This window comes from Oncorhynchus kisutch, linkage group LG20 (assembly GCF_002021735.2).
Source record: "Oncorhynchus kisutch isolate 150728-3 linkage group LG20, Okis_V2, whole genome shotgun sequence".
Taxonomy (NCBI): Eukaryota; Metazoa; Chordata; class Actinopteri; order Salmoniformes; family Salmonidae; genus Oncorhynchus; species Oncorhynchus kisutch.
In genome coordinates, this window is record NC_034193.2 from 12,385,136 (window position 1) to 12,400,335 (window position 15,200).

Here is a 15,200-nt window from a genome sequence, read left to right on the forward strand (position 1 = left end):
TCTACACAGAGACAATACCATCTCTACACAGATACACTACCATCTCTTTACAGAGACACTACCATCTCTACACAGAGAAACTACCATCTCTACACAGATACAATATCATCTCTTAACAGAGACACTACCATCTCTACACAGAGACACTACCATCTCTACACAGATACAATACCATCTCTTTACAGAGACACTACCATCTCTACACAGAGACAATACCATCTCTACACAGAGACAATACCATCTCTACACAGAGACACTACCATCTCTACACAGAGACACTACCATCTCTACACAGATACAATACCATCTCTTTACAGATACAATACCATCTCTACACAGATACAATACCATTTCTACACAGAGACACTACCATCTCTACACAGATACAATACCATCTCTACACAGATACAATACCATCTCTACACAGAGACAATACCATCTCTTTACAGAGACACTACCATCTCTACACAGATACAATACCATCTCTTTACAGAGACACTACCATCTCTACACAGAGACACTACCATCTCTACACAGATACAATACCATCTCTTCACAGAGACAATACCATCTCGCTTCCCAGAGACAATACCATCTCTTCACAGAGACAATACAATCTCTCTTCCCAGAGACACTACCATCTCGACACAGAGACACTACCATCTCTTCACATAGACACTACCATCTCTACACAGAGACACGACCATCTCTACACAGAGACAATACCATCTCTACACAGAGACACTACCATCTCTTCCCAGAGACAATACCATCTCTTCCCAGAGACAATACCATCAAATGCTATCTTTTTTGAGGGGCAGAAAACTGTTTTCAACCAGCGATTGAGTTGTGAGACTGATGTAGAGCTCATCACTCCCCCTAACTGGGATGGGGCCAGAGACAATTACTCGATGCCGACACATCTTTCTAGCTGATTTACATGCTGACGCTATGTTCCGCTTGGTGACCTCCGACTGTTTCATCCTAACATCGTTGGTGCCGACGTGGATAACAATACCTCTATACTCTCTACACTCGTCAGTTTCAGCTTTAGCCAGCACCATCTTCAGATTAGCCTTAACGTCGGTAGCCCTGCCCCCTGTTAAACAGTGTATGATCTCTGGATGATTCGTTTTAATACTGCGGGCAATTTGTCAGAGCTAATGGTGGGAAGCTTCGGCGTCTCAGACCCCGTAACGGGAGGAGTAGAGACAAAAGAAGGCCTGACTTCGGCCTGACTCCGACTCGTTGCTTAATGGGGAAAACCAGTTGAAAGTTTCTGTCGGCTGAATGAGCAACACGGTTGAGCATTCCTACAGCATTTTCCTCCAGAAATCGTGAGAAAGTTGTCCGGCTGCGGGGATCGTGCGAGGGGATTTATACTAACGTTACTATCTGTACTTACTGGTGGCACAGACGCTGCTTCATCCTTTCCTACACTGAAATTATCCTTACCTAACGATTGCATCTGAAGCTGGGCTTGTAGCACAGCTATCCTCGCCATAAGGCGATCGTTTTCCTGTATATTAAGAGTACAGCGACTGCAATTAGAAGGCATCATGTTAATGTTACTACTTAGCTTCGTCTGTTGGAGGTCCTGACGAACCACATCTAGATAAAAAAGCGTCCGGAGTGAAAAAGTTGAATGACAAAAAAGTTGAGTGAGGGAAAAAACAAAAATATAAACGGTAGTTAAAAAGTAAAAACCGTAAAGTTGTCAGGTAGCAAAGTAAGGTTGGTAATAAAACACACAGCAACACGTAAACAAGTCTGCAAGTTGTAACCGGAAATGACGTCACGATACTGAGATTATAGACAATACAACTCTCAACAGAGACAATACCATCTCTACACAGAAAGTTAGTCAACTACTGGTTCCATACATGCACACAAGCATGCACATACACACAGTTACACACACACACACACGTATGCACACAAACAGAGAAACACACACACACAAACAGAGAAACACACACACGCAGGGTTGAGGTGTCATTATTTGACAATAATTGCACTGATGGGTTGCTCCTTAAGGAAAATGTTCCTTGTCTCCATGTTTATGCCAAATATACCATCTCTGACACACACACGCTCACACAAACACACACACAAACACACAAACACACAGTGGAGTCCTGACTGACTTCAGCTGTAATGTCGCTGTCGCTGTCAAACTATACGCTGCACCCCTGATGACACTTTATGGTACTTTATGACAGTTTATACCAATGGCAACAGAGGCTTAGAAATGCCAATCAATGTTTCTGTCAAGGGGTTGTGATTTAACAAGGATCCTACACTGCAGTACTGTAGAGTGCCAGTAATAATATCTACCTACTCCCAGAGGTCTTGTCTGTGTTAGGTCTGTTGTCACTTGTTTCAAAGCTGTAGTTTATAAACGTTTCTATGTAAGGTACCCAGACGTAGAACAGGTATGCCGGTGGGGCTACATACATAGGATTGTGGCATTAAGACACCTCTGGCTTCTCGTCCAACAACGTCCCGTCAGGACTAGACCAGACAAACATCGACCAGACAGAAGAAGAGTTTATTTATATCCACAGATGAGCTGAATGCTGCTTTCAAATCTGACTTGTACCTCTCTATTTCTGTCCTGACGTCACCAACCAACAACCACTGTCTTCTTCTGCTCTCAGCGACAGATTACACACACACACACATACACATACACACACGCACACACACACACACACACACACACACACACACACACACACACACACACACACACACACACACACACACACACACACACACACAGAGCTCTGAGGGACAGATTAAAGGCTGTTATTGGGAGAGGCAACAGCAGCTGTGTCTTAACACCCACAATGCAATTTTGTGTGTGTGTGTGTGTGTCTGTGTGCGCGCGTGCGTTTGCGTGCATGTGTGTGTGTGCGTGCATGTGTGTGTGTATGTGTGGCAGGTGTACAGAGGGCCACCTTAGCTGTGACCATCTGTCCCGACCTATTTCACCTGTCACAGAAGAGCTATGACACGGCTCCTCTCTCTGGGTCACATTGACCCCTGCTGGACTGGAGGATTGATGGAATCACATGCACACACACACACACACACACAGACAGTACAGACACACACATAAGCACGCTCACACACAATCACACACACACCGTATGTTCAAGGGGACAGTGTTTTGTTAAATGTGCATTTTGTCTGTGAATATGACAGTGTTTTGTTAAATTAGTGTTTTGGGGGATATTAAGCATTGACAAGTTGGCAAGGAGAGTAGTGAAGCTGAGAAGGAGTCTGGTGAAGGGATGGAAGAGGGTGGGTTGTGGGAGTCTGCTAAAGGGGTGGAATGTGGGAGTCTGGTAAAGGGGTGGAACAGGGTGGGTTGTGGGAGTCTGGTAAAGGGGTGGAAGAGGGTGGGATGTGGGAGTCTGGTAAAGGGGTGCAAGAGGGTGGGATGTGGGAGTCTGGTAAAGGGGTGCAAGAGGGTGGGATGTGGGAGTCTGGTGAAGGGGTGGAACAAGGTGGGTTGTGGGAGTCTGGTGAAGGGGTGCAAGAGGGTGGGTTGTGGGAGTCTGGTAAAGGGGTGGAACAGGGTGGGTTGTGGGAGTCTGGTGAAGGGGTGGAACAGGGTGGGTTGTGGGAGTCTGGTAAAGGGGTGCAAAAGGGTGGGATGTGGGAGTCTGGTAAAGGGGTGCAAGAGGGTGGAATGTGGGAGTCTGGTGAAGGGGTGCAAGAGGGTGGGATGTGGGAGTCTGGTAAAGGGGTGCAAGAGGGTGGGATGTGGGAGTCTGGTGAAGGGGTGGAACAGGGTGGGTTGTGGGAGTCTGGTGAAGGGGTGCAAGAGGGTGGGATGTGGGAGTCTGGTAAAGGGGTGGAACAGGGTGGGATGTGGGAGTCTGGTGAAGGGGTGCAACAGGGTGGGGCGGGATGAGGACACGGCAGATGGCTGCTTGGAGATTATCTCAGTTTGAGGAAACACCAGGCGGACAATTAGAGGAGGGGACAGAGATGTATAGGGACAGAGACAACCATTCAGAGAGCTCCAAACTCACTCCCACATGGCCACACCCTATCCTCTCTCTTTTCTCCATCTGCCTCTTCCCCACTCCAGCCCCACACTCTGTCTCGCTTTCTCTCTTCCTTTCTCCTACCTCCCACAATCTCAACCTCGCAGTGTTCACAGTGATGTTGGTCTCAGGGGAAAACAATCAGCATATTTAAAACACTTGATTAGATCTGGCTCCTCAGAGTCGGCCTCCGGAACACCCAGCGCGTGCGAACACACACACACACACACACACATATGAAAAAAGGCACGTCCCATTCTCGTTAGAGCTGAGATCGCGAGGACCTGCCGTCAGCTGTCTTGGATACCCATGATTCAACAGGAGTCTACAGCTCAGTCCAGGGAACTAAGAATCCCAGAACACCAGCTCCATCTAATTTCCACCGCAGGGTGTGTTATAGCAGTGGTTTTGATAGAATACTGAAGCAGAGAGCTGATAGCTGATCTGAATTTCAAGGAAGCCTGAAGCCACACAGAGAGCTGACGTCAGTAAGGGGAGAACCAGCTAGTGGCTTAAAATGAAGGAATACATTGGAGGTGCATTCTAAGTAATATGCTAGTATGGAAAGTAGTTTATGAGAGAGAGATGGAAAACTTTAGGCAGCTAATGGACGATGCTAGAAACCATGTTCTGTTTCTATATATGTTGTGTTTACGTGTTTGCATGCATGTGAGTGTGTTACTGTGTATGTGAGTTGTCATGACTGTCCTGATCAGGTCAGGTTATAGGAGACCACAACCCTACAGATTCTCTCTCAACCACAACAGAGGAGGCGAGATCTAAGGGTCTGAAGATGTGGGGGTTTTATGACCCCTCATGCCCCTGGTAAATCTTAGGTCACACAACATTCCTGTGTCCCCTCAATATGGAGAACCAGCCTCAGAACATTAAACATGAAATAAAGGGACTTTGGAACAATGGTTTCCCTCAGCCACAATAGTGGTCATGACTATAGATGGAATATGAAAATGTATGTCATTTTTGTTTTGTTATTAAAGGTTAATAGATGACGTTATTACAAAAACATTGTAACGTTAAGAGTTTTCCTAGTATATGTTTGATGTGTATACATTGTACGTTGTGTGGAAAATTTCCAAATCAAAGGGAATGTTAAGTTAGTTGTCTAAAATTGGATTTGAGAAAAACCTAGACCTTGCTCTTAACTTGGTACGCCCAGAGAATTGCCCTAAAGGCGGTTACGCCCACTTCTGACCCAAGGGTATAAAACCTGTGGGTAAAGAATTTACAGAGAAGACTACGTGACCCAAGCTGCAGCCAAGGTCTAAAAAGTAAACGAACCCAGAACGCAACACAAGTTTGAAGACAAAGAAATATTTTTCTATCCAAGCTACGGATGAGTAGCTGTGTCTAAGCGGGTGAATTCAAGTCGAACCACCTAGCCTCCATCTCCCATCGAATCGTGGTATCGACACTGTTTCATTCCAACACTGTGAGCTCTGAGCTACAGAGCTGTCTGTCCTCAGAAGACCCCTTCCAGAGCAAGGGTGAAGGAACAGACTGCTAAGCCAAAAGGAAACATCGGGAGGACGATCAGAGAGGTGCGCCGGAGAAGTGTGTCATCGAGCAGCTGAACGGTCCCCTGAACGATCCACGCAGAGAATCCTCGGAGACCTTCCCCATGTAATTACATCATTATGTTCTGACCCCTAAGAGCGGCAGTTTGGGGAAAGGCTAGGGTTAGAATAACATAGCTGACAAATTCACCCAAATTTATATTTCTCTCGTGTAATTTCTTTACTCTCTCTCTCTTTGAAATCCCCATTTTGGGTAACACGCAAATCAATAGCCTATAATGTGTTTTGTCTATGTGTATCTTTTATCATAATTTTAGCTTTTTTGTAAATAAATATTCAACTAAGATTGGCGTGGTACGAACTCATTGGTGAGACCCGGGTCCGTGCAGATTTACGGACTATACGACGTTCAGAACGAGATTGTAGAGGTAACTGGTTAATTTGCAGCTGTTGTAAAATCGATATTCTGATATTCTTTGAGTTAATTTGGGAAATAGAAACTCAATAAAAACTAGTTTTCCCATGGTGCCCCAGGTTAATGACTTAATAATTGCTTGATTCAGTTAATCACTCAATTAAAAACTTTTAATCATTCGATGAACAACAGTCGTCACATTAACTAATACAACGTCACGACAGAGTGTTTGCATGCATGTGAGTGTGTTACTGTGTATGTGAGTGTTTGCATGCGTGTGTGTGTGCTACTGTGTATGTGAGTGTGCGTTTTGCGTGTCACCATGTTAAAATCTATTTCCTGTCCTGAACGTCCTCAAACTGAAGGACACACTGGAGCCAGACGCCAGACACTGTCCTCTGAGACGCAACCGGCTGACCAATCGACCAACCGCTAGACACACACACACACACACACACTGGACACAAACGCTAGACACTGTCCCCTGAGACACAACTGACTCACCGACAGCTAAACACACACACCTTTCCCCAACTCCTCAACTGTCACGTAGCAACCATCCACTAGTTTGACTGACAACAACTTTGCCATAAACACAACTTCATTAGATTAGGTTCTGTACTAAAGTTAAAGCTGACGTTGATAACAACGTCATTAGGGGATGTGAGGGCTGAGGTTCTGCTGTTTCCTGAACTCATTAATATGGTCGTTTAATTACCGCAGGTTGATTATAATGCATGATAATATATTCTGATTGATAAGGGAAGCTCAAAGTCTCTGACTGAAGCATACAGACCATTTGGCTTTCTTAAACACCTTTCCTAAACACCTCTCTTCAGAGACATCCGTCACGTATCTGTCTTCCTCTCTCTCGATCTCCCCCTCCTCTCCTTTTCTCTCTCTGTCTTGCTCTCTCTCTATCTTTCCTTCCTCTATCCCCCTTTCCTTTTCTCTCCTTTCCTCTCCTCATGTTGCCTCATCTGTCAGTGAGTGTCGATAACTTCACTCTCTCTGACTGGGAAACTCTCTGTCGACACTCACTCTCTCTTTCTTGCTCTCTCTCACACACACACCGCCCGCAGGGGAGACTCCAGAGCTTCGTATTCACAGCAAGTAAGAGTGACTTTGATAGGAATTCCTCTGGTGTGTGTGTGTGTGTGTGTGTGTGTGTGTGTGTGTGTGTGTGTGTGTGTAAAAGCAGAATACAGATATGGCCTCCAGACACAGTTATTACAGTGTCAACTATGATTGATGGTCTACTAAAGGAAAAGGATACACTTAGGAAAAAGGGTTCTTCGGCTTTCCCCATAGGATAACCCTTTTTGGATCAAGGTAGAACCCTTTTGGGTCCAGGTAGAACCCTTTTTGGATCAAGGTAAAACCCTTTTGGATCCAGGTAGAACCCTTTTTGGATCAAGGTAGAACCATTTTGGATCCAGGTAGAACCCTTTTGGGTCCAGGTAGAACCCTTTTTGGATCAAGGTAGAACCCTTTTGGATCCAGGTAGAACCCTTTTTGGATCAAGGTAGAACCCTTTTGGATCCAGGTAGAACCCTTTTTGGATCCAGGTAGAACCATTTTTGGATCCAAGAAGAACCCTTTAGGGTTCCATGTAGACGGGCTCTACCTGGAACCCAAAATGTTTCTACCTGGAACTATAAGGGTTCTACCTGGAACCAAAAAATTATTATTCAAAGGGTTCTCCTATGAGGACGGCTGAAGAAACATTTTAAGTTCTAGATAGCAACTTTTCTTCTAATTGTGTAGGTATGTGCATGTGTGCCTGTATGTGTGTGTTTGCATTCTCTATGCTCCAATTCCATTTAAGTCAACCATCCCCCATAGTTTATTGTTCTTGTACAGTGTTGCTGTATACAGTCAACAAGATCTCACGGTTTGCATTCAGTATTCAATGTTTGTCTGGGGGGGGTTAAGGTCTCTCGGAGCCAGAGCTCACAGTTTACGCACATCCGACATCCCCATCCACAACACCCTAGCAAGCCACAACCCTACTTGATGGTAATAGTGCTCGCTGTTGCCTCTGGTGGCCGGTTTTGAAGGCATCTCCCGACATCCTGTGGCAGCCAGGTCACCCGTGATACGAGTCAGTATTCAACATCCATCCGTGTCTATGGACATCGGGAGATTACCTTCAAGTAGGTTTCCGTTTTGCAAGGACAGCAGAGATGAGTAACACAAGGAACTTTACTCAAAATATCAAAATACATGAAGTAAGACCAGGCCCACAAACAACGGACCGAACTTACAATAAACAAACATGCACAAAAACCATGGGGAAAACAGAGGGTTAAATAATGAACATGTTTGAGTTTGAGTTTATTTTATTTTTACAGGGAAAGTGCACATTAATCAACATTTCAGTAAAAGTGCCGGTTTTAGCCAGCCGGATAATTTTAACCGCAGTCCCTGGGCAGGTTAATAAAAACAATTACAATATAGACAATCATTGAGCAGTGAGCACACGCAGAGTAACATAGGACAAGCAAGACATAGCATACAGACAGAGCAACATAGGACAAGCAAGACATAGCATACAGACAGAGCAACATAGGACAAGCAAGACATATCATACAGACAGAGCAACAATGTAATTGGGGAATAGAAACCAGGTGTATAAAGCAAAGATAAAACAAATGGAAAATGAAAAGTGGATCGGCGATGGCTAGAAGGCCGGTGGCGTCGACCGCCGTACGCCGCCTGAACAAGGAGAAGCACCAACTTCGGCGGAAGTCGTGACTGTACACCCCCATCCCCCCGTAGGGAGGGCCGTAGGGAGACCGGGCAAGGGAAGGAGACGGAGGGACTTAGAGAACCGATCCATAACGACCAGGATCGTGGTGTTACCCTGGGAGGGAGGAAATCCACCGATAGGTGCGACCACGGCCGTTGTGGAATTGGTAAGGGCTGTAACTTCCCTCTGGGAAGGTGACTAGGGGCCATGCACTGGGCACACACCGAGCAGGAGGAAACTTAAACCCTCAAGTCCTTGGCCAAGGTGGACACCCAATACTTCCCACTAAGGCACCGTCCGACCGATGCCAGGATTGCCAGAGGAGGGTGACGTGTGGGCCCAATAGATCAAACGGTCACGGACAGCAGACGGAACATACAGACGCCCAGCTGGACACTGGGGGGGAGTGGGCTCTGTGCGTAACGCCCGCTCGATGTCCGCGTCCATCTCCCACACCACCGGTGCCACCAGGCAAGAGGCCGAAGTATGGGAGTGTGATCCATGGCTCCTCTGTGTCATACATCAGGGACACTGCGTCTACCTTAGCGTTCTGGGAACCTGGTCTGTAGGACAGGGTGAAAACGAAACGGGTAAAGAACATGCCCACCTTGCCTGGCGAGGGTTCAGTCTCCTCGCCGCCCAGATGTACTCCAGATTGCGGTGGTCAGTCCAGAAGAGAAAAGGGTGTTTAGCCCCCTCAAACCAATGTCTCCACGCCTTCAGAGCCTTGACAACAGCCAACAGCTCCCGGTCCCTCACGTCATAGTTTCGCTCGGCCGGGCTGAGCTTCTTCAAATAGAAAGCATGGGGGCAGAGCTGTAGTTGTAGTGTACGGAGAGAGCACGGCTCCTATCCCAGCCTCGGACGCTTCCACCTCCACTATGAACGCCAAAGAGGGATCCGGATGAGCCAGCATGGGAGCCGAGCTGTTCGCAAACCGCACCCATAAAAATTCTAATGAGCCGCCGCTGCTACATTTTAAGGGACATACACAGACTTTGGCCACTTTAATAAACGGAACACTAGTCACATTAATAATGTCACTTTAATAATGTTTACATATCTCGCATTACTCATCTCATATGTATATACTGTACTCTATACTATTCTACTGTATCTTAGTCTATGCTGCTCTGACATTACTCATCCATTAATTTATATATTCTTAATTCTATTCCTTTACTTAGATTTGTGTGTATTGGCTATATGTTGTGAAATTGTTAGATATTACTGCACTGTCGGAACTAGAAGCACAAACGCAATAACATCTGCTAACCATGTGTATGTGACCAATACAATTTGAATTGATTTAATTATAACTTAAATGGGGAAAACAACTTTTTTAAATTGTAAAGAACCATTGAAGGGTTCAAAGGTCAGTGTGGTTCCACATAGAACCATCACCCTTCCCAAGGAACCCTTGAGGAAACGCCATTTTTTAGTGTGTAGCTAAACACGAACACATACATACACACACACAATGGAAAGATAAGAAAGAGCAGCTTTTAGGAGTTTTGGGAAATGAGGGTTGAATAAAAAAAGTTCATTTTGCTTACCACTCAATTTTTTTCTGTTCTCTGTCTGTGTTCTCTGTGTGCACAGCAGCACGCCCTGTGAGGGACTGAATGCAGCAGCAGATTTTACAGATAGATCCAGAACAGAGTAGCTACAGCAGATAATACTGAACTCAAACCATGATAATCTGGCTGTGGTTGGAGTTTCTTTCTTTGTTTCACTGGGCAAAAGCATGGCCTCATGCTGGTTCAAGTCCAACGTGGTCAACACTGCCACACACACAAATACACCCTATCACCTTGGACCTGTGTGTGTGTGTGTGTGTGTGTGTGTGTGTGTGTGTGTGTGTGTGTGTGTGTAGCAATTTATCCCAGTTACATGCTGACAGATTGAATTTTGGTTGGTAAACAGAAATCATCCATCCTGAGGGTCACATTCGAGAGAGAGAATGCTTAGAATAGAGAGGGAGTGAGAGAGTGGATCCTTTCTCCATCTGTAATGGGTGGAGAGATGTGAGGTGATTTAGTTCCTCAGCTGGTCCTGTAAGCTCATAGGAAACTCCCTCCTTCCCACGGTTACAGTGACCAGACTGGCGCTCTCTGCCTCTGGTAACCTGAACAACCTTATATTCCTCTCACTAAATGGCTGTGAGATGGCGTCTCGTTAACCAATCCAAACAACTGATCAGTGTCATGTTGACAGAGGTGGAGATTCTCAATTTATCAGGCCTAATGATATCTCACTGTTTTTCCTCCCTGTGTGTGTGTGTGTGTGTGTGTGTGTGTGTGTGTGTGTGTGTGTGTGTGTGTGTGTGTGTGTGTGTGTGTGTGTGTGTGTGTGTGTGTGTGCTGTAGTGGTAATCAATTCTATTGTGACAGTAATAGCATGTCTCAGTCTATTGAATGGCCCTGATAGAGAATGCGATAACACAGCAAGCACAAACAGACACAGACATACACACACTAAAATATTTTTGTGTTTCCATTCTGTGTTATAACTGTTCAGAGAAATATATAGTAACTTTAATGATGATGTGGATAGTAATTAGAGTCCAGTTTAGGAAAAATCTTGTCCTTGTCCTTTAGTAAGTCTTGTCCTTGCCGAAGATCACTCTAATGATTGACAGGGTGATTCTATGGCATGACAATCCATCATATAGATGACTATATTATTCTTCACAATACGACCCGTTACTGGAGATAAAATGTGCTCATTAGAAATGGCTGACAGTGATGTGAATAAAGAAAAGCTTGTATGTCTCCTCCTGTTCTGATTAACATGTATCTCTATAGATATTCCAGTTCTGATTGACATGTATTTCTCTATATATTCCAGTTCTGATTGACATGTATCTCTATAGATATTCCAGTTCTGATTAACATGTATCTCTATAGATATTCCAGTTCTGATTAACATGTATTTCTATAGATGTTCCAGTTCTGATTAACATGTATCTCTATAGATATTCCTGTTCTGATTGACATGTATTTCTATAGATGTTCCTGTTCTGATTAACCTGTATTTCTATAGATGTTCCTGTTCTGATTGACATGTATTTCTATAGATATTCCTGTTCTGATTAACAAGTATTTCTATAGATGTTCCTGTTCTGATTGACATGTATTTCTCTATATATTCCAGTTCTGATTAACATGTATCTCTATAGATATTCCTGTTCTGATTAACATGTATCTCTATAGATATTCCTGTTCTGATTCACATTTAATTCTCTATATATTCCAGTTCTGATTAACATGTATCTCTATAGATATTCCAGTTCTGATTGACATATATTTCTATAGATGTTCCTGTTCTGATTAACATGTATTTCTATAGATGTTCCTGTTCTGATTAACATGTATTTCTATAGATGTTCCTGTTCTGATTGACATGTATTTCTATAGATATTCCTGTTCTGATTAACAAGTATTTCTATAGATGTTCCTGTTCTGATTAACATGTATCTCTATAGATATTCCTGTTCTGATTAACATGTATTTCTATAGATATTCCTGTTCTGATTAACATGTATCTCTGTAGATATTCCAGTTCTGATTAACATGTATCTCTGTAGATATTTCAGTTCTGACTAACATGTATTTCTATAGACGTTCCTGCAGATGTCCTTTCTGTTCTCACAGACAGATGTAATGACCACAGCCTTCAGCATGTGTGTTTCTCTGATTGAGAGGTGTTGGGTGACGTAAACCCTTTGTGTGTGTGTGTGTGTGTGTGTGTGTGTGTGTGTGTGTGTGTGTGTGTGTGTGTGTGTGTGTTCAAGCATTCTTATGCCTTACAGGTACTATTTTTGTCATTACTTCCTAATGGCTGTTTAATTGTTCTAAAGCAGATTTTAATTGGTTTGTAAATTGGCATTTAGCGGCATAACCAGCAGTTCCCCAAGCCTGGCGGCTAGCCTCGGGTCCTCCAGGCCTTCTCAGGTGTCCAGGCTGATTGCCCGACTGTTTGTTTGTCTGCCAGCTCCCAATCTGTCAGAGCTGCAGCTGTGTGTGTGTGTGTGTGTGTGTGTGTGTGTGTGTGTGTGTGTGTGTGTGTGTGTGTGTGTGTGTGTGTGTGTGTGTGTGGGTGGGTGGGGTTTTTTCCCGGGTAGACAGACGGAGTATTGTCACGGCATCCTTCAGCCGGCAGATACGACAGGACCCATCTGCGACCGGACCAAGACATCTCAGACAAACTGTCAGACTGGCAGCCTCCTCTTCTCTCCTCTTTTCTCCTCCCCTCTCCTTTCCTCTTCTCTCCTCTCCTTTCATCTCCTGAGGTTTAATTCTCTGAGGTTTAATTCACTCCTTCAGGGTAGAAGAGTTATTCTCCCTTTTCTTCCTCTCCTCTCAGGCGTTCCCTCTCTTCAGACGGCTGGCCAGATGAGGCTGTCTATCCTCTGCCTGTTTTTTTTTTCAAAGGCCCCTCTAGAATTAAATCTATTTTGGACTCCACACAAATCCTGCTTTATTTTATCTCTGCATTAAATCTCTCTTTACCTCCCTCTGTCTTCTTGCTATCTCTCTTTCTCTTTCTCTGTCCTTCTCTCGCCCCTCTTCCCTCTCTTTACTCTCTCCCCCTTCCTCTCTCTCTCTCTCGCTCTCTCTCTCGCTCTCCCCCCTCTCACTCTCTCTCTCTCGCTCTCCACTCCCCCCTCTCTCTCTCTATCTCTCTCTCTCTCTTTACTGCCCCCTCTCTCTCTCTCTCTCCCTCTCTCCCTCTCTCTCTCCCCCTCCCTCTCTCTCTCCCCGTCTCCATCTCTCTCTCCCCCCTCCCTCTCTCTCTCTTTATCCCCTCCTCTCTCTCCCTCTCCCTCTCTCTTTATTATCTCCCCCCTCTCCCTCTCTCTCTCTCTCTCTCTCCCCTCTCCCTCTCTCTCTCTCCCCTCTCCCTGTCTCTCTCTCCCCTCCCTCTCTCTTTACGCTCTCCCCTCTCTCTCCCTCTTTTTCTCTCTCTCCCCTTCCCTCTCTCTCTCTCCCCTCTCCCTGTCTCTCTCTCCCCTCCCTCTCTCTTTACGCTCTCCCCTCTCTCTCCCTCTTTTTCTCTCTCTCCCCTTCCCTCTCTCCCCCCTCTCCCCTCCCTCTCTCTTTACGCTCTCCCCTCTCTCTCCCTCTTTTTCTCTCTCTCCCCTTCCCTCTCTCCCCCCTCTCCCTCCCGCTCTCTCTCTCTATCTTTACTCTCTCCCTCTCTCTCTCAACCCTCTTCCTCTCTCTCCCCCTCTATCTCTCTCCCCCCCTCTCTCTCTCCCCCCACTCCCTGTCTTTCTCTCCCTCTCTCTCTCTCTCTCTCTCTCTCTCTCTCTCTCTCTCTCTCTCTCTTTCTCTCTGTCTCTCTCTGTCTCACTCTCTCTTACGCTCTCGCTCTCTCTCTCTCTCTCTCTTACGCTCTCCCCCTCTATCTCTCTCCCCCCCTCTCTCTCTCCCCCCACTCCCTGTCTCTCTCTCCCCTCCCTCTCTCTTTACGCTCTCCCCCTCTCCCCCTCTCTCTCTCGCCCTCTCCCTCTCTCTCCCCCTCTCTCTCTCCCTCTCCCCCTCTCCCTCTCCCCCTCTCTCTCTCTCTCCCCCTCTCCCCCTCTCTCTCTCTCTCCCCCTCTCTCTCTCGCCCTCTCCCCCTCTCTCTCTCGCCCTCTCCCTCTCGCCCTCTCCCTCTCCCTCTCTCCCTCTCCCTCTCTCCCCCTCTCTCTCTCATTCTCTTAAACAGGTTGGTGTTTTATTTGATCTGTTTTATAGACCCCACTTCTAATATAAGAGAGCTTTAATATACTAATATATAGAGATGCTGGTTTTAATATCACAACTGTGAGCTATTTAGGTGGGCAATGTGTGAAACCAGCGTTGGGTGAATCAAGGATATCTCTATATATTTCCGTATATCTGACATTTTATAGATATAAGCAGTGGACATGCTCCAGATACACACGGCATGCCTACTCCCGCTCCTCCTTTCTGCTCGTTGTCGCCAGTTTACTCATTATTACGTACACCTGTCACCCTCATTACGCGCACCTGCGCTTTATGAGACTCGCCTGGACTCCAACACCGTCCTGATTACTTCCCCCATATCTGTCACTCTCTTTGGTTCTTTCCCCAGGCGTTATTGTTTCTGTTTATGTGTTTCATGTTGTGTTTCTTGTCTATTAAATTCACTCCCTGTACACGTTACGATACAGAGCTAGGACATTCTCCCTAGTGATAGTTTCTTCATGCATCCAATCCCTGCTACCATATGAGTCCAGGGAGATATGTGGGGTGAGATGTGTCCAAGACACCCAACTGATGCGAGTGTACCTGCATACATATTTGTAGAATATGCTAACTCGAGATGGGGTGTTTCAACATGCTGACATATCTAAGCCTTTACACTTAGGCATGAACTAATCCACATATTTTTTTAAGTGTATCATATTTGTACTAATTTCCTGG